The 19,508-nt window shown below is 46.1% G+C and overlaps 1 protein-coding gene and 1 pseudogene across 4 annotated transcripts in view; both read right to left on the bottom strand.

Annotated features, from left to right (window-relative positions):
• ATP8B1 (ATPase phospholipid transporting 8B1) overlaps positions 1–19,508 on the bottom strand; it is a 158,347-nt gene that overhangs the window by 112,446 nt on the left and 26,393 nt on the right. The window lies entirely within an intron of this gene.
• Positions 5,507–6,039, bottom strand: LOC103244218 (small ribosomal subunit protein uS17m pseudogene; annotated as a pseudogene).

The raw sequence follows: 19,508 nt of genomic DNA, 5'->3' as shown, positions 1-19,508 counted from the left end.
TCTGATTCCTGTAGCAGTAGCCATTCCTAACCCTGTAAGTAGGGGTATTCGTTGTATGGCTCTGCATTGACAGACTTGAGCTTTGAGGGGTATTCATAAGGTCTGATTTCCTGGGACAATGTTAACGTTGGGACTTCGACAGAAGAAGGTGCAGGTGCCTGTGCAGTTAGTGGGGAGGCAGATAGAGGTTGATGTTCCTCATAAGAAGAATATGCCTTGGCTGGGTAGACATTTAGAAACTTACTCTGGTGGCTTTTAAAGAAATAGGGCACACCATTTTTTCTTTACTCTTTCTATCTCTCTTTTTTGACTTCTTCATTGTCTCTTTCTCTCTGACACCCTCTTTTTCTCTCTGTCTCTTCCGCCCCCCACCTTTCTCTTAGTCTCTCTTTCCTTTCTGCTGCCACTGCCAGCTGCTTATGCTGCTGTTCTCCCTTCTCCTTCCCCTTTTTGATGGCTCTGGCAGCGTAAGACTGACACCTTCTTCGGTTTTTGCACTGCATGCAGTAACTCCATGATTTCCTTGTGGTATTTAATGGGGGTTCCCCGAGGTTAGGAACTCCCTTTCTTTCCATACTGCAGCATGGGCATATACGATCAGATAAGCATACTTGCTATCTGTATACACACTTATTCTTTTTCCCTTTCCCAGTTCTAAGGCTCAGGTAAGTGCCACTAGTTCTGCTAACTGGGCACTGGTCCTGGGGGAAAAGGCTTACTTTCAAATATGGTTACATCACTAACTATGGCATAACCTGCCCTTCGTATCCCATTCTCCACAAATGAGCTTCCATTGGTATATAGGTTAAGGTCAGGATTAGCTAAGGGGACTTCTAAGAGACCATCTCGGGCGGCATAAGTCTGGACTATAATTTGTTGGCAGTCATGCTTGATTGGTTCCCCATCCTCTGGGAGAAAAGTGGCAGGGTTGAGGGCCACGCATGTGTGTATTTGAAGCACTGGTCCCTCAAGGAGTAGCGCCTGGTATCTAAGTAGGTGGTTATCTAATAGCCATAAACTTCCTTTGGCACCTAGTATGCCATTTACATCATGAGTAGTCCAGACAGTGAGATCCTTTCCTTGTGTTATCTTGATAGCCTCTGACACTAAGACAGCTAGTGCTGCAACTACCCTTAAACAGTGAGGCCAGCCTTTTGCTACTACATCAGTTTCCTCACTTAGGTATGCCACTAGTTGTGGGGTTCTCCCACGAGACTGAGTAAGGACTCCAAGAGCTATCCCTGCTCTCTCTGTGACACATAAAGAGAAGTTTTGTCCTGTGGGAAGGTTTAAAGCTGGAGCTTGTACTAGGGCCTGCTTTAAGGTTTTGAAGGCTGTTTCTGCCTCTGGTCCCCATTCTACCAGATGACTATTTGCCCTCTGGGTTTCCTTGATTAGAGTATAGAGGGGCCTGGCTATCTCGCCAGGGATCCATAGTCGGCAAAATTCCAAGGAACCCCTGCAACTGTTTTAATGTCTTAGGGCAAGGATAAGCCAGTATAGGCTGTATTCATTCCTTGCTGAGGGCCCTGGTCCCTCCGGCTAAGATTAGGCCTAGATATTTGACCTGCTGTAGGCAAAGCTGGGCCTTCGACCTAGACACCTTGTACCCTTGATTAGCTAGAAAGTTCAAGAGATCTAGAGTAGCCTGCTGGCATGAGGCTTCTGAACTGGTAGCCAAAAGTAAGTCATCCACATACTGAAGGACCAGAGCGCCTGGACTTGGGAGTGGCCTAGATCTTGGGCCAGTGCCTGACCAAACAGATGAGGGCTATCCCGAAACCCTTGGAGCAAGACTGTCCACCTAAGTTGGGACGTGTGGTCTGTGGGATCCTCAAAGGCAAAGAGAAACTGGGAGTCAGAGTTCAGGGGAATACAGAAAAAGGCATCCTTGAGGTCCAGAACAGTGAACTGTTCTGCTTCCTCTGGTATTTGAGAAAGCAAGGTATAGGGGTTGGGTACAACTGGGTATAGAGGAATTACTGCCTCACTGATGCGTCTAAGATCTTGCACTAGTCTCCACTGACCATTTGGTTTTTGTACTCCTAAAATTGGGGTGTTGCAGGGATTGCTGCATTTCCTTACTAAGTCTTGAGCTTTTAAATGTTTAACAATATCCTGTAATCCTTTATGAGTTTCAGGCCTTAAGGGATATTGCCTTTGATAAGGAAAAGTGTTGGGATCTTTTAACCTGATTTGGACTGGGCGGGCATTTTTTGCCCTTTCAAATTGTCCTTCCAATGCCCAGACTTTAGGGTTGATTCCCTCCTCAAGCAGGGGACAACAAATGGGTAACTTGTTCCCTATATTCATGTAGATAATAGCTTCAGCCTTGGCTAATATATCCCTTCCTAACAAGGGTGTGGGGCTTTCAGGCATAACAAGAAAGGCATGTGAAAGAGCAAAGTCTCCCAATTACAGCTGAGTAGGTGGGAGAAACACCTGGTTAGAGGCTGTCCCAGGATTCCTCGGATAGTAATGGACCTTGAGGACAGTCATCCAGGACAGGAGATTAATACTGGGAAGGCCATGCCAGTGTCCAGGAGGAAGTCAACTTCCTGGCCCTCAATGGTTAAACGTACCCGGGGCTCAGTGAGGGTGGTGACATGAGCTGGCGCTTGCCCCGGGCACCCTTAGTCCTGTTGTTGGAGCATCTGGTTGGGGGCTTCTGACCCAGAGAACCCTCATCCTCTGGGGCAGTGCACCTTCCAGTGATTGCCTCGGCATAGTGGACAGGGACGAGGGGGCAGCTTGTTTCTCATTGGACAATCTTTTTTAAAGTGTCCTAGTAAACCACACTGATAACAAGCCCCACCGGGTGATTGGCCTGCTCCATTTTCTGTCCTCTCTGAACCACCAAGGTTTGTTTGTCTGAGGGCCACGACTAAGGCTGTGGCCTTTCTCTGATCTTGCTTTTCCTTTTGGGCCTGTTCCTCTTGGTCCCTATTATGGAACACCAATGTTGCCAGGTTTAATAATGCCTCCAGATTTCGTTCAGGACCCAGGGCTTGCTTTCGGAGCTTTCCCCTGATATCTGCAGCTGATTGGGTAATAAATTTATCTTTTAGAATCAAGTGACCCTCGAGTGATTCAGGTGACAGGGGAGTGTATTTTCTTAAGGCCTCCTGTAGCCACTCAAGGAAGGCAGAAGGATTTTCTTCCTTTCCCTGAGTTATGGTGGACATCATTGAATAATTCATGGCTTTTTTCCTAATTCTCCTTAGTCCTTCTAGAACACAGGTCAGCAGATGTTTACGACTCCAATTCCCATGATCTGAGTCGAGGTCCCAGTGGGGATCCATACTGGGGATGGCTTGCTGACTGGTAGGAAATTTATCCCTTTCTTCAGCTGTCATTCTATCATTTACTTGACTAAGATACCAGGTATCTCCAAACTCTCAGGCTGCAGCTAAAACCACATTCTTTTCATTAAAGGCCAGGGTTTGATCTAACAGTAGCATGACATCTCTCCAAGCGAGGTTGAAGGTTTGCCCTAGACCTGTAGGACATCTATGTACCTATCAGGGGATCATCTGAAAACTTCCCAAGGTCTGCCTTGATCTGCTTTAAATCAGAGAGGGAGAAGGGGACATGTACCCGGGCTGGGCCAAATTCCCCTCCCTCTACAGCTTGAAGGGGACATAACCAATAGCCCTGGGGGTTTTATGGTCCTTTGGATATTTCTTTGCTTATTTCCTTCTGGGCAGGGGAGATTAGAGGAGGATTATCATTTATAGGAAGGGGAGCTATAGGGAGGCTAGGATATGGGGGTAAGCTGAGAGGTCCACCTGTGGGATGTAAATTGTAAGCTTTGCAAGGTTGTGTATTCTCCCTCAATAAAAAGAAAGCTTGGACATAAGGTATTTCACTCCATTTGCCTTCCCTCTTACAGAAAAGGTCAAGCTGCAGGATAGTATTGTAATTTGTACTTCCCTCAGGTGGCCATTTTTCCCCATCAGAGAGAATATTGGTTCCAAGCCATAGTGCAGAAAAAAATGAGCCACCTCTTTTTCAGGGTTTGCGGGTCAAATTGGTCCCAATGGCTTAGGATGCATTTCAAGGGTGAGCCTGTTGACGCCTGAGTGTTTCCCATCTGAAAGACAAAACCGCCCGTGATTTTGGTTTGTTTTGTTTCTCCCCCTTCCCAAGAACCCGCAATGATCCCTGGACCCTGCTGATCAGAATAGTTGTATTCACCAACACAGCAGCAGAAACAACTCCTGCCCAAGAACCCACAACGGTCCCTGGACCCTGCTGATCGGAAGAGTTGTGCTCACCGAGGCAGCAGCAGACCACATGGAGGACCGAGGAAGGTCGGATTTAGTGGCTCTTACCCACACATTCTCGAAAACCTGCACCTTGCCTGTCCTCCTAGACCACAAAGAGGACTGAGAAAAATCAGATTTAGTGGCCCCTGCCGACGCATTCTCAGAAACCTTTTAGGGTCCTAAGCATTCTCCTGTTAGTACTGGGACTTTACCCCTGTATTATGAAGATGTTGTGCCCCAAAAATCAAGTGGAGGCCATACCCTGAGGGAGGGAAGGGAGCTCCAGGGTTGGAAGAGTGGCACCTTTTGTCCTCACTTATATGAATAGGAAGGATAAAATTTCTGAGGCTCCCCATATCCTAGCTTCAGGAATAGCTTTTGTTAGGTCTGCTTGTCTGAGAAGGGATCCTAAAATTCCAGGTAGTCCCCGCTACAACGGGGCTTTGGGCAAAAATTATGTCTTTCTGATTGGTGAGCCCAGGTGCCTAAAGAAGGTAACAGAGTCCTGGAGTTTATACTAGAAGTCGTTCTTATAGGAGAAAATAGAAAAGCACCAGAGACAGGAAGTGATTTTTAGAAGCAGGACTAGCCTCAGAGAAGAGAGACGAGAGGAAGTTTGTCTGGCAGGCATTAGGACCCAGGGGTGCAAGGGTGAGGATAGATAGGATAGATGGGCGAGTCTCACTTTGGTGACATGCCTTTGACAGTTCTGCTCATGGCCGCGGGGTCAACCAACTTGTTGTCGGGACCCCGGAGCTGCATGGCTTTCCTCTCTGTCAACCCTCGGCTCAGCCCAGAAGTACAGGAAAAGCGGAAGCTGGTTCTAGGCAAATCAATGCTCCCAACTCCGAAGAGTCAGGGATTGTCAGAGAGCCCTTTCCCAGAAAGCCTGATACCCGTGTCTTTAGCCCAGCGGCTGCGCTAGTCACTTTTAACTGGCCGACAGGTGCCTGGTATTTAGCCCCCGAAATTCTAAGGAAAAATAGGACAGAATAGCAAGCGAAAGGGGTCCGTTGGTGCCCACCACTCGGCGATAGTAAATGTCCCACTGCTTGGAGGAGGTGCTGAGAGCGAGGGCTGCTAGCATGTTGTCACCTCTCATTATCACACAATAAGTACTCAATGTATGGGTTTTAATGACCAAGTAAGTAAATTTAAGAAAGTTTGGAAAACTTTCTCTTCCTCTGACACAATTCTTCTCTTGTTGTAGTTGTTGTTTGTGATGAAGCTTTGAAAAATTTCTTTTTCCATAATATAAACATGTCAGTCTTTCCCTTTAGCTCCTTCTTCCACTCCTCCTTCACTGTGCTAAAGAGATAATGAGTTCTTCCAGATTTTTGCTTAGCTGCGTAGTTTCCGAACTCAACAGACTCTCCAGGTAAGTAGTTCCTGCACAGGGCTTTCCTGTCACTGGATCTATGACTTTTCCAACTTTGAAAACATTCTTGGCCAGTTCATGTTTCACATGCTTCATTCATGGGACAGGTAAAGCTCTGAGAAGCATGATATCCCCAGCTGTGCACTGCCAAAGGCCATCATGAACAAAGGAGGCTTTCCACTGATTATAATACTTTAATAAATAGGGATCCAGAACAGGCGTGGTCACTCTTGCTTTAGCAGTCTTTTGCATTTTTGTCCCAATCACCTTTCCCATGATCCATTTGGCATGGACAGATGAATGAACTAGAGACATGTGGCTTTGGTCACCTCCGCCATGACTGTGCAGTCATGTTACCCAGGGAGCCTTTCTTTCTTTCCTTCTTTCCTTTTTTCCTTCTTTCCCTCCCTCCTTCCCTCCCTCCTTCCCTCCCTCCCTCCCTCCCTCCCTCCCTCCCTCCCTCCCTCCCTCCCTCCCTCCTTCCTTCCTTCCTTCCTTCCTTCCTTCCTTCCTTCCTTCCTTCCTTCCTTCCTTCCTTCAGAGTCTTGTTCTGCAGCCCAGGCTGCAGTGCGGTGGTGCGACTTCAGCTCACTGCAACCTCCCCCTCCTGGGTTCAAGTGATTCTCCTGCCTCAGCCTTCCCAGTAGCTGGGATTACAGGCTCCCGCCACCACACCTGGCTAATTTTTATATTTTTAGTAGAGATGGGGTTTCACTATGTTAGGCAGTCTGGTCTCAAACTCCTGGCTTCAAGTGATCCACCTGCCTCAGCCTCCCAAAGTGCTAGGACTACAGGTGTGAGCCACCATGCCTGGCCTGACACTATTCTTGGATTAACTTTTCACTTTCAGTTGTCAAAAAACAGAAAATAAGTGTTGGTGAGGTTGTGGAGGAGTTGAAACACTTTTGCACTGCCAGTGGCAATATAAAATGGTGCAGCCACTGTGGAAAATAGCATAACGGTTCCTCAAAAAATAAACATAGAATTACCATTGGATCTAGCAATCGCACTTCTGGGTATATACCCAAAAGAATTGAAGGCAGGAATCTGAGCAGATATTTATACAGTAGACCCATGTTCACAACAGCGATATTCACAAAAGCAAAGACGTAGAAACAATCCAAATGCTATCTGATAACTGGATACACAAAACGTGGCATAGAGACAAGGAACTACCATGTGGCCTTAAAAAGGGAATCCTGGCGCATGCGTCCTATGACGTGGATCAACCTTAAAGACATTATGCTAAGTAAAATAAACCAGTCACAGAAGGACACATACTGTATGATTCCACTTATATGAGGAATGCAGAGTAGGCAAATTCAGAGACAGAAAGTAGATGATGGTTGCCAAGGGTTGGGAATTGTTTTATGAGTGCAGAGCTTCAGTTGGAGAAGATGAAGAAGTTTTGGAGGTGGATAGTGGTGATGGTTGCCCAACCATGTGAATGCCCTGAAAGACACTGAAGTGTACAATTAAAAATGGTTGGGTCAGGTGCAGTGGCTCGTGCTTGTAATCCCAGTACTTTGGAAGGCCAAGGCAGGCAGATAACAAGGTCAGGAGTTCGAGACCAGCCTGGTCAATATGGTGAAACCCCATCTCTACTGAAAATACAAAAAATTAGCCAGGCGTAATGGTGGGCACCTGTAGTCCCAGCTACTTAGGAGGCTAAGGCAGGAAAATCGCTCGAACCTGGGAGGTGGAGGTTGCAGTGAGCCAAGATCGCGCCACTGCACTCTAGCCTGGGTGACAGAGCAAGATTCCATTTCAAAAAAAAAAAAAAAAACAAAAAAAAGGGTTAAGACCGAGCGCAGTGGCTCACACTTGTAATCCCAGCACTTTGGGAAGCTGACTGAATCATCTGAGGGCAGGAGTTCGAGACCAGCCTGGCCAACATGGTGAAACCCCGTCTCTACTAAAAATACAAAAATTAGCCAGGCATGGTGGCAGGCACTACGGAGGAGGCTGAGGCAGGAGAATCGCTCGAACCTCAGAGGTGGAGGTTGCAGTGAGCCGAGATCACGCCATTGCACTCCAGCTGGGGCGACAAAGGAAGACTCTATCTCAAAAAAAGAAAAAAGAAAAGTTAAGATGGTAGATTCTATGTTGTGTATATTTTACCACAATATATTTTTTTCTTTTCTTTCTTTCTTTCTTTTTCTTTCTTTTTTTTTTTTTCTTTTTTTGAGACAGAGTTTTGCTCTTGTTGCCCAGGCTGGAGTGCAATGGTGCCATCTCGGCTCACTGCAACCTCTGCCTCCCGGGTTCAAGTGATTCTCCTGCCTCAGCCTCTCCAGTAGCTGGGATTACAGGTGCCTGCCACCACACCTGGCTCATCTTTTGCATTTTTAGTAAAGACGTGGTTTCACCATATTGGCCAGGCTGGTCTTGAACTCCTGACCTCAGGTGATCCACAGGTGGGAGCCACCGAGCCTGGATGACAATAATTTTTTTAAAAGTGCTCAGTTGTTCTTTATCTCCTTTGGAGAAAGGAGAAGAGATTTAAACTGATTTCAACTAAAAAAATTCCTGATCAGACAAGTTGCCAAAAGAATAACTGGGATTTCTTCTCTGGCTGTGTTTCTCAAGTATCTAGCCAGGCAGTGTGCTAAAAGCTAGGGACAGTGGCAAGCCAAAAATCACGGATCCTACCTTCATGGGGCTAAGAGTTCAGCCCAATGGCTTTCAAACTTTAGCACATATGAAAATCCTCTGGTGGGCTTGTTGAGGACAAATTGCTAGTCCCTATGCTCAGGATTTCTGATTCAGGAGGACTGGGCTGAGGTCTAAGACTCTTCATTTCCATCGAGTTCCCAGGTGATGCCAGTGCTGCCAGTAGAGGGACCACCCTTTAAGAAGCTCTAGGGCAGGAAGAGGGACTTGTAGGTAAATAAGCAGTTTCAATCAAGTGTGCTGTGATGGGAATCCACTCAGTACACATAGTAGGTAAAGGCACCCATCTGTCCTAGGAGAGGTCAAGGAAACCCTTCCCAGAGGAGGTGGTGCAGAAATTGAGATATAACCTGAGACCTAGAGGACATGTAGGAGTCAGATAGGTGCATGAAAGGGATAGAGCATTTCAGGTGGAGAGTGCCCGATTTGCATAGGTCTAGAGGTAAGAACAGCCTGTTCTTGAAATTGCAAATCTTTCCATGTCATGGGCAGTCAGAGAGTGATAGGGAAAGTAATGAGTAAGGAAGAGAGAGGTGAGATCTATCAAAAAGGGCATTAGGAGTCTAGAGTTTATCCACAGGGTAACAGGAAGCCAACCTCAGGCAGGCTTGCGGCATTCAAGAATTGAAGCTCTAAGAACTAAGGTGAGCTCATCGCCTCCGGGAGAAGGCATAGGTACAATAGAGTCGCAGTCTAAGCATGTGGGGAAGGGGGCAGTGGTACATGCCCCTCTAATTCTCGGACCATCTCACACAATCCAAGCTCCAGTTCCTCAGAAAGCCTTCTGCTGCTCAGGTAAGAACAACCCAAGGCCATTGTGCCTTTCAGTACAGTGGCCACGAGCCATGTGTGGCTATGAGCTAAAATTAGAAGCCAGATCAGCAGTCGCACTACCCTTATTTCAAGTGTTCAACAAGCCACCCGTGACTAGTGGCTAGAGACAGAACACTTTCAGGCTGGGCTGGGTGGCTCATGCCTGTAATGCCAGCACTTTGGGAGGGCGAGGCGGGTGGAACACCTGAGGTCAAGAGTTTGAGACAGCCTGGCTAACATGGTGAAACCCTGTTTCTACTAAAAATACAAAACGTTAACTAGGCGTGGTGGTGCGCGCCTATAATCTCAGCTACTCAGGAGGCTGAGGCAGGAAAATCGCTTGAACCCAGGAGGCAGAGGTTGCGGTGAACCAAGATCGTGCCATTGCACTCCAGCCTGGGCAACAACAGCGAAACTCCATCTAAAAGAAAAAAAAAAGCAGAACACTTTCATCATCCCGGAAAGTTCCCTAAGCCAGCACTGGTCCAAGAAATGAAGTATAAGCAGGATTAGATCTAAGACTTGCCAGGCATTTCGGTTCTACTGCCTGAAGCCAGCAACCAACTGGTTTGGGTCTTCATTCACGAAAACAGACACACATACAAATATATACACACGGAGCTCTAAATTGATTTTTTAAAAATCTATAGCGTATAAAGCTAGACAGTTAACGATTATACATTATGTACAATCTACAAATATCCTAGATGTCACCTTTATAATGAGATATAAGGAATTCTGGCTGGGAGCAGTGGCTCATGCCTGTAATCCTGGCATTTTGGGAGGCTGAGGCAGGCGGATCACCTGCAGTGAGGAGTTCAAGACCAGCCTTGCCAATATAGTGAAACCCCGTCTCTACTAAAAAATACAAAAATTAGCCAGGTGTGGTGGTATGTGCCTGTAGTCCCAGCTACTGGGGATGCTGAGGCGGGGAAATCGCTTGAACCCAGGAGGCGGAGATTGCAGTGAGCAAAGATCATTCCACTGCACTCCAGTCTGGGCAACAGAGTGAGACCCTGTCTCAAAAAAAAAAAAAAAAAAAAAAAGAAGAAAAAAGAAAAAAGAATTTTCTTAAGCCACTAGGAAGAATCCTAGTATCATACCTATTCTCCAAAGCCATCTGTAAATCCTAAAAATAACCAGTCAAGGGAATTGAGAGAGGAAAATATAGTCCAGATTAGAATTCTAAAAGGCCATTTTTACTGTTTATGTGCAAAACAAAAAAACAAAAACAAAAAAACTAAGCTTTTAAAGATTTCTCTATTGTGTATTTTACTGAAGTCAGTATGAAGGATTCAAAATATTATATAGCTAATCCTTACTCTAAGTTCTAAAAATAAAACGCAAGAGATAGTTGCAAGCCAAGCTGGTAACAAATCCCTCTACCAACGATAGAAGTGGAAATTGATGCAAGGAGGAAATGACTTATGCTGTAAAATGAAACACACACCCAACAGAAAGGCTTAACCCTTGGGCCGACCATAGCAGCAAACACTGTAACCAGTTAAAAAGCCCAAGAAGCCAGAGGTAGATGATAATTTCTACAAATAAAAATTCAGAGATGTTCTTGTTTTCCCAGCTGCTTTGCAAGGACTTGACCAGCCTGGATAAAAAAAAGCCCACCTCCCACTTCCCGTGAAGGATCAGGTAGGCAGCTTCCCATTGAGTAAGGTGGGTGGCTGAGTATCCCGATCTTGATGGTGAGGGACAGGTGGCTTTGGGAAGCATACTCAGACAAGACAGCTTCCTTGCTCAACCGTAGTCTGACCCAGGCATATTAAGGGGAGGAGCAGCTCAGAAAGAAAGCAGAACCAAGAGTATGCATTGCTCAAAACCTCTGATGGCCAGGAAGGCTTGGCCGCCATTCCCCAGAGCCATGCGTTCTGCCTGCCTCACATCTCCTCCATCCTCAGAGCCGTATCTCCTCCTGTGCCTGCCCTGCCAGATCTGACTGGCTCCCTTCTCCCTGCTCTGCTCTTAAACCCCTTCCTTGGGTTCAAATAAAGCTAGTTCCTCTAGAGCCTTTCTAGGTATGCCCATGGACCTTCCCACTCCAAACCCACTACGAATGGAAGACCATTCATTCACCAATTCCTCGTTTAGTTAAAACCAAGACCCACCGGCAAGAAATTCAGTGCAAGGCTCCTTGGAGGTGCTGGGGTAAAGCAAGAAACTGCTAGTACTTCATTAAGCCAGCAGGCAACTGGTTTCAGCCTTAATTCATGAAAACACACACACTTTCCTCTAAATTGATTTTTAAAATGTCATAAATGCCATCGGACTATCTCAAATGGCAAGAAACAGCCAAAGATGACTCCAGAGTAGATAATTGAGATGGGTGTGGGGAAAGTAAGCTCATTCAGGAGCACTGAGCCCAGGGCATCCCAAATGCACAGCAAATAGTAGATCTGATCGAAGAACCCTTATTTGTAATTCTGATTTCATAATATATTAATGATAGCACCAGCTAGCATTTATTGAGCCAATGCTATGTGTCAAGTACCATACCAAGCATTTAACACACACAAATGCATTTAAATGTACAAGGATCCAATAACGTAGGTCTTGTTATTCCCCTTGTGTAAATGAAGACACTGAGGTCAAGAAACTTGTCCGTGGTCTCACAAGTGTGAAGTAGAGCCCAGATTAAAACCCAGCTAGCCCAGCACCCTGCTCATAAAACCCTCGTGCTGAGAACTGCTGAACTGCTTTTTTTTTTTGAGACAGGGTCTCATTTTGCCATTCAGGCTGGAGTGCAGTGGTGCGATCTCAGCTCACTGCAACCTCTGCCTCCCAGGTTCAAGCAATTCTCCCGCCTCGGCCTCCTGACTAGCTGGGACTACAAGTGCGTGCCACCATGCCTGGCTAATGAGAACTGCTTTTTCTTGCAGTCAGGCAGAAGTGCCTCAGCCTAGCAAGCCTCCCTAGGTGCCCACCCACCCGAGCTGCCAATGGGAACTGCAGTCCAAGATTTCACATTTCAGTTAGATGTCTCAAAATTTGTTTAGATCTGTCCAGAGCAGTCCACAAAATGCCACTTGCCTTGACAGGCCTGTGTTCTATCTGCAATGGCACCACAGAATTTAGTCACCATGTGTGATGCCTTGGGATCGTCCTCACTCCGTGAGACACAAGGCTCCTTTCTCCTGCCTCCAGCCAGCCCACCCTCAGAACAGAATACCCCTGGAGCCAAATTGTTGAGGCAGAAGCTCCAGATGGGTAGAAATGGGATAGAAGAGAAGGAGAGGCTGAGACAGGGACCTTGAGATGCACAGCAAGCCAGCCAGTGGGGAGGCTACCCCTGGGGGGCAAACCACACGTAGGGGACAGGTACACTGGGGCTTGCCTACTGTGGCAGATCGCAAGTTCGTGGCAACATAGCCGTAGGTGAAAACGTGTCAACATGCCCCAATGTTAAGGACAGAACAGCAAAGGGACAGTCAGATACGAGTTAAAGTCACCGTTCTGCTAGGAACATGGATGTGAATTTTGTTTGTTTTGTTCTGTAATGGAGTCTCACTCTGTCGCCCAGGCTGGAGTGCAGTGGCACGATCTCGGCTCACTGCAACCTCTGCCTCCCAAGTTCAAGCGATTCTCCTGCTTCAGCCTCCTGATAGCTGGGATTACAGGCACATGCCACCACACTTAGCTAATTTTTGTATTTTTAGTAGAGACGGGGTTTCACCATGTTGGCCAGCCTGGTCTCGAACTCCCGTTCAAGTGATCTGCCCACCTCGGCCTCCCAGAGTGCTGGAATTACAGGTGCAAGCCACTGCGCCATGCCTGGACTTGAATTTTTGTCAGGAAGAGATTTACAATTAATGCTGATTACAACTGATGGCAGAATTAAGATGGTAAGTCTTATATCACAACCACCTCCTAAAATCAAAATGGAGCTGTTTCTGTAGGAGTCAGACTACCTCCTTTAGAGGATATGGGAGTAGTCCAGCATGCATTCAGACAGTTTTATGAAGCGTATATAGTCTACTTCTCTCAGCACTGGGCGTGGGGCATCTCCTATTGTTAGGCAATTCCCTTACTTCCTGATCCTTCAATTCACTTTTTAAATGGTCTGAGATTACCAGGTTTCCCTTGCTCAAGCTTCCAAAAAATCAGGCTGACGAGTTATGTTTGGGCATCTGCTCTTCAAAAGCCAATGGCAGAGTTTTCTCTCTGTTAAATAATGAGCTGTCCAGGCATATTTTGATTCACTCATGTCACATACAGCAGCAGGAGGCTCTGCGTGGTGACTCAGGTCTAAATTTTACTGTAATCCTACAGGTTGGAAATCAATGAGCTGGTCAGAACACATCCAGTTTCCAAAGATATGAGTGGCACCATCAGTATAAATTAGTTCTCTAGTGATGTCAAAGGGCACACTTAGCAGTGCTGTTGGAACAACCAGAAAAACCACATTCAACAGGGAACACAGCCTAAGGCACACAACTCATGATAAATACCTGGGAGGAAACCAGTTAGCTCTGCCTTTAGCTGTTCCCACCTCAATTTTCACAATTAAAGCTACAATCAACATACTGACTATTTGGCAGACATCTCTATAATGTTTATACTCCTAAAAAACATATTATATTGGTTAACTGAACCTACACGATACTTAGAAATCTCCCTAAAGTTATCCTAAAAACAAAACAAAAGCAAAAACTTTGCAAGCTTTCTGACTTCAAACCTGTAATTTTGTTACATATCAGTGCTTTATAAAAGAGCTAAGATAATTAAAGGAACAAGCCTCCTAAAATGTAAAATTCCATTGTTCCTCTATTACCCACCCATCAATCCAATAAACAAATTATGCATTATATATAAAGATACAAAGTATATACAGTACTTCAAGTATATATGTATATAAAGTTACAAAGTATCTAAAGTAACACATGAAATATACACCACATGCATGAATAGTGGCAAATAAACACCTTACCATGACATTCACCATGAGTATTTCCAGCGGGAGAAATGGAAGAGAAAGCAGTCATTATACTTGATGGTCAGGGATGGAGAGAGAGAGGAAGGTTGTTGAGTTGGCCTTGAAGGTCAAATCCCAAGCCGGGCCACTATCTGGTTGGGAAATAGAAAGTGAGAGGAGAAAGGCATTTCTGGAAAGAAATCCCTGGGGGCAAATATTCTGCAGCACTGAAGGCACGCAGGATTAGTTTAGAGTTACTAAAGCGCGGGTAGACAGGGGAGGAGGAGGAAGAGAGTTGAAAGAGGAGACTGGAAAGCAGACTGAGGCAAGGCTGGGAAGGCCTCGGGTGCTAGAGGTGTTTGGAATTTGTGTGCTAAGCAGGGAGAGGCCATTCGAGTTCCCCCGTGCATTGAGTAAACTCCACCTCCTGACCATGTGGCAGGTATTCAGTTAGCTGCTGGTGAGGAACGTGGCTCCTGTCCCTATGAAGCTTAAAGTCTGGAGTAAGGTAAACCCTAAGAATTCAGACCACAGTAGCATGTCCACTGTGATGGAGAAGAAACAGGGACAATGAGGACATAGAGCAGGGAAGGGGGCCTAGGAAGCTATCCTGGAACAAGTGAGTTGGTCCCTGAAGCTGAAGCATCTGCAGAAGTAAGGAGGTGGGGAGCAGAAGTGCAGGAACTGTCTGTGCAAAGAGCCTGGGGCCTCTACAGCAGAAACTGTTCTAATCAGATTTGCATTTTAGAAATGATAACCCTAGGCCTCGCGGTGGCTCACGCCTGTAATTCCAGCACTATGGGAGGCCAAGGCTCTACTAACAAATCTCTACTAAAAATACAAAAATTAGCTGGGTGTGGTGGTGCACACCTGTAATTCCAGCTCCTCAGGAGGAGGCTGAAGCAGGAAAATCTCTTGAACCCAGGAGGCAGAGGATGCAGTGAGCCAAGATCACACCATTGCACTCCAGCCTGGGTGACAGAGCGAGACTCTGTTTAAAAAAAAAAAAAATAGAAATGATAACCCTGACCAAGGACTCTAGGAAGAGATAGTGTTAATCTGTGCCAAGACAAGATTGCAGAAAGTCCCTACTGTCCTCTGGCGACAGGGACTAAAGGCAGAGGCTAATAAGGTGGTGGAGGCAGAAAGGATGGAGTTTATGGCAGAACTTTCGGAGGCAGAGGCAGCATTTCACAACTCACTTCATCCGGGCAGGGGGGCTGGGAGGAAAAACACTTTTTTCAAAGTGCCAAGTTTCTAGCCTTAGTAACTGCTGCAGGCAGCTGAACTCTGCAAAGGTTCTTATTTGGCCCTGACATTCTATACGCACTTATTAGCATGTTGTTCAAGAAGAGGGTGGTGCCCCCAAATGTTTCCATATTGCCAAAGGAAGCTAAATTTCAAACTTCAAGTGTCTACTCAAACCTAAGACTGAACCCCTCAATTTCCCTCATAACTCCATTATCCCCCAGGCTTCCTCCCAGCAGTAAGTAAAAGGCAACCCCATCTCGCAGGTGCTCATGCCAAACACCAAGTCATGCTGGAGTCTCATCTTCTCTCCTACAATGCTCCCTATCCATCTGCAAGCCCTAGGCTCTGCCTTCCAAACGTTTTCAGAACCTAAAACCTCTCCCTACCTCCCTGCAACCTGCTTGGCTGAAGCTCTGCTCTCCCTCACCTGGATTAGAGGTAGCCCCAGAAAGCACGCCCTTCGGTCTAACTCCAACACGGGGGGCAGGCTGATTCTTTCCAAAGGGAATCAGATGGAGTTACTCCTTGGCTCGAAACCCTGCAATGGGTTCTCACTTCTCTCAGAGTAAAACCCCAAATCTATCTGCTCTCTTTTCCTCTCATCTACAGCCACCCTGGTGTCTCCCTGGTCCTGGAGCTTGGGGCCACACAGTATCTGTTCCTGTACCTGGAACACGCTTCCCCAGTAGCTCCTCACCTTACTGTCCTAGCTCTAATGTCACCTTTTTAGGAGCCCAATCAATCACCACCATATTAAAACCCCAGGCTTTCCGGTCCCCCTTCTTTACATTGTTGTCCATAACACTTCTCATCTGCTATCAGACTTTAAAATTTATTAGGCTGGGCGCAGTGGCTCATACCTATAATCCCAGCACTTTGGGAGGCCAAGGCAGGTGGATCACCTGAGGTCAGGAGTTTGAGACCAGCCTGGCCAACATGGCAAAGCCCCATCTGTACAAAAATACAAAAATTAGCTGGGAATGATGGTGTGTGCCTGTAGTCCCAGCTACTTGAGAGGCTGGGGCGGGACAATTGCTTAAACCTGGGAGGCGGAGGTTGCAGTGAGCTGAGACTGTGCCACTGCATTCCAGCCTGGGCGACAGACTAAGACTCCATCTCAATAATAAATAAAATAAAATACATTTATTAATAATCTCTTCTGACCAGAATATATACTCCCAGAGCGAAGGGATTTTAGCTTATTTTGTTTAGCTACATCCCTAGCACCTAGAATAGAGTACAATACACAGTAACTATCTTACAGATGTTTGTTAACTAAGTGGAAGGTCATCTTATTAATGAGGCTCCCTGAGTCACCTGGACAAAATAGTAAGCCCTCACCTCTTTTGCCCTTCATGCTTATTTATTTTTCTTTGCACATATCATCAACATGTGATAAATGTTAATACCACATATTAGTGTGTTTATTCTCTTCTCCACACAAGAATGCCAACTCCACAGGGGCAGGGATCTTGTCTCTTTTCTCTTTGCTGTATGATGAACACCCAGGGCAGTACCTGGCACAGAGGAGACGAGAAAGAGAAGGAAGGAGAGACAGAGAGGTCAGGTGTGATGGCTCATGCCTGTAATCCCAACAATTTGGGAGGCCAAGAGGGGTGAACTGCTTGAGCCTGGAGAGTTCGAGACCAGCTTGGGCAACACGGTGAAACCCCGTCTCTACAAAAAGTACAAAAATTAATTGGGCGTGGTGGCATGTGCCTGTAGTCCCAGCTACTTGGAAAGCTGAATTGGGAGGATTGCTTGAGCCCAGGGGTCAAGGCTGCAGTGAGCAATGATCATGCCACTGTACTCCAGCCTGGGTGACAGAGGGAGACCCTGTCTCAAAAAAAGAAAAGAGAAAGAGAAGGAAGGAAGGGGAGAGAGAGGAAAGAAAGAAAAAGAAAGGAGGAGGGAAGGAGGAAGGAGAGAGGGGAAATGGAAGGAAGGGGAGAAGGAAGGAGAGAAGAAGGAAGAGAGGGAGGAAAGGAGAAGGGAGGAAAGAAAGAAGGAGACAGGGAGGGGGGAAAGAAATAGAAAGGAGGAAGGAATTCTAACTCCATATTTTCAAGGTCACAGATGAGTAGCCTAAAATAAGAAATTGGTTGTTCTACCTAGAGCAAGAGATTCTGTCAGGGAGCAGTGAAACAACTAGGCTTAAAAAAAATTTTTTTTTGAGATGGAGTTTCGCTCTTGTTGCCCAGGCTGGAGTGCAATGGGCAGTCTCAGCTCACTGCAAGTTCAAGTGATTCTCCTGCTTCAGCCTCCCGAGTAGCTGGGATTACAGATGTGTACCAGCACGCCAGGCTAATTTTGTATTTTTAGTAGAGACAGTGTTTCTCCATGTCTGTCAGGCTGGTCTCAAACTCCCGACCTCAGGTGATCGCCCTTCTTGGCCTGCCAAAGTGCTGGGATTACAGGCATGAGCCACTGCGCCCAGCCTAGGCATTTCTTTAAAATCTATCCATTCGTGTGCTCCTTTAGTCAAAATAAAAGGCAATGTCTAGTAATGATGCCAGGATAAGGAGTAGGCTACATTGGATTCTAATCAAAGGAGGCATGAGTCACTGAAAAACCATCATCATTTGTTGACTGCTTTCTTCCATAGTTTCTGAACAATAAATAAGAAGGATTGGTCAGTCTTGTTACTTGGCATAACAAACCAGGTAAGCATACTTGATGATTCAATTCCATTTGGAACCGATACTACACATTAAAGAAACAAAACTAACATTGGTGTTCAGCCGAGTTCTGTCCAATGAGCCTTTGCCTCCACTGTGTCGTGCTGGGCATGCCGCTACAATTTTAAAGGTAATGACTGTTATAGTACCACCTCGTATTCATGTGAGTTCACCTCAGTCAGGCTTCCACCACTCTTGAAAGTCATTTTAATTATCTCGTTTAATGACCTTCACCTTGCAGGAAGGAAACAGAGACATGAAGAGGTTAAGATAAGTGACGAGGTCTCAGGGCCAGGCAGGGAAAGAGTGACTTGTTCTGGAGCCTGGGAGCCACCCACACAACCAGCCACAGTCCCCCAGATCTGCCTGCTCTGGTGAGAGAAAGGAGGGGACAGAAAACAGCAAGCCCTTTCTTTCCCCCTCACATCTGTTCTCAGGACTCATTTCCTGTCTAACTCAGAGTCACCTTAGATCCTTGTAAGTGACTGGAACCAAGTCACCAAAAAAAAAAAAAAAGCAATTGTTTTTCAAAATATTAAGCCTTCTTTGGGAGAAGTTGGCTAGAAAATATGGGAGAAAAGGCTGGAACAATTGTCTGGGACATTTTCTAATATGTTATTTTCACCCCCTCTTCCCTCAAAGGTCAACAAGATACTCCATTATGGAAGCTTCCTCAAAAGCAGTTCATGTGGATGTCTTCAATACTCCAGATGGCTTCTCTAAATCCTACTCCAGGCCGATCGTCATGCAATCTGTTATCTTCCTTTCCAACTGTTTTCTCAGGCAATTTTTTTTTTTTTTTTTAATAGGGTCTCACTGTCGCCCAGGCTGGAGTGCAGTGGTGTGATCACAGCTCACTGGAGCCTTGACCTCCTGGGCTCAAGTGATTCCTCCCACCTCAGCCTCCCATGTAGCTGGGATTATAGGCATGTGCCACCACACCCAGCTGAGTTTTACATTTTTTGTAGAGATGGGATTTCGCTATGTTTCCCAGGCTAGTCTTGAACTTTTGGGTTCAAGCAATCTGCCCATCTCAGCATCCCAAAGTGCTGGAATTACAGGTGTGAGCCACAGTGCCCAGCCAGACTAAGTTCTAATCTACTGAGAGTTGGAATCCAAATGCTGGAACCCAATGCAGAAACTATGTAAGATTTCAATCTGTCACATGTCTACCATCTTCCTGAGACAGGCCATTGAAAGTCAAATTCCACTGTCATTTGTTTCAGGAGAAAAAAGATATATGAATGTATATATTTGTAAACACAAAGATGATTTCTAAAAAGATAACCAATAAACTGGTGATGGCCAGTGCCTTTGGGTAGGAGAACTAGGTAACTGGGATAAAAGGAGGCAGGAAGACTGACACTTTTTTTTTTTTTTTTTTTTTTGAGACAGTGTCTCACTCTGTTGCCCAAGCTGGAGTGCACTGGGATCTCGGCTCATTGCAACCTCCGCTTCCCAGGCTCAAGCAATCCTCCCACCTTGGCTTCTCAAGTAGCTGGGATTACAGGCCTGTGCCACCA

Source organism: Chlorocebus sabaeus, chromosome 18 (genome assembly GCF_047675955.1).
Source record: "Chlorocebus sabaeus isolate Y175 chromosome 18, mChlSab1.0.hap1, whole genome shotgun sequence".
Classification (NCBI taxonomy): Eukaryota; Metazoa; Chordata; class Mammalia; order Primates; family Cercopithecidae; genus Chlorocebus; species Chlorocebus sabaeus.
Note: the sequence above shows the minus strand (reverse complement) of the source record. Positions and strands in the feature narration are given on the sequence as shown.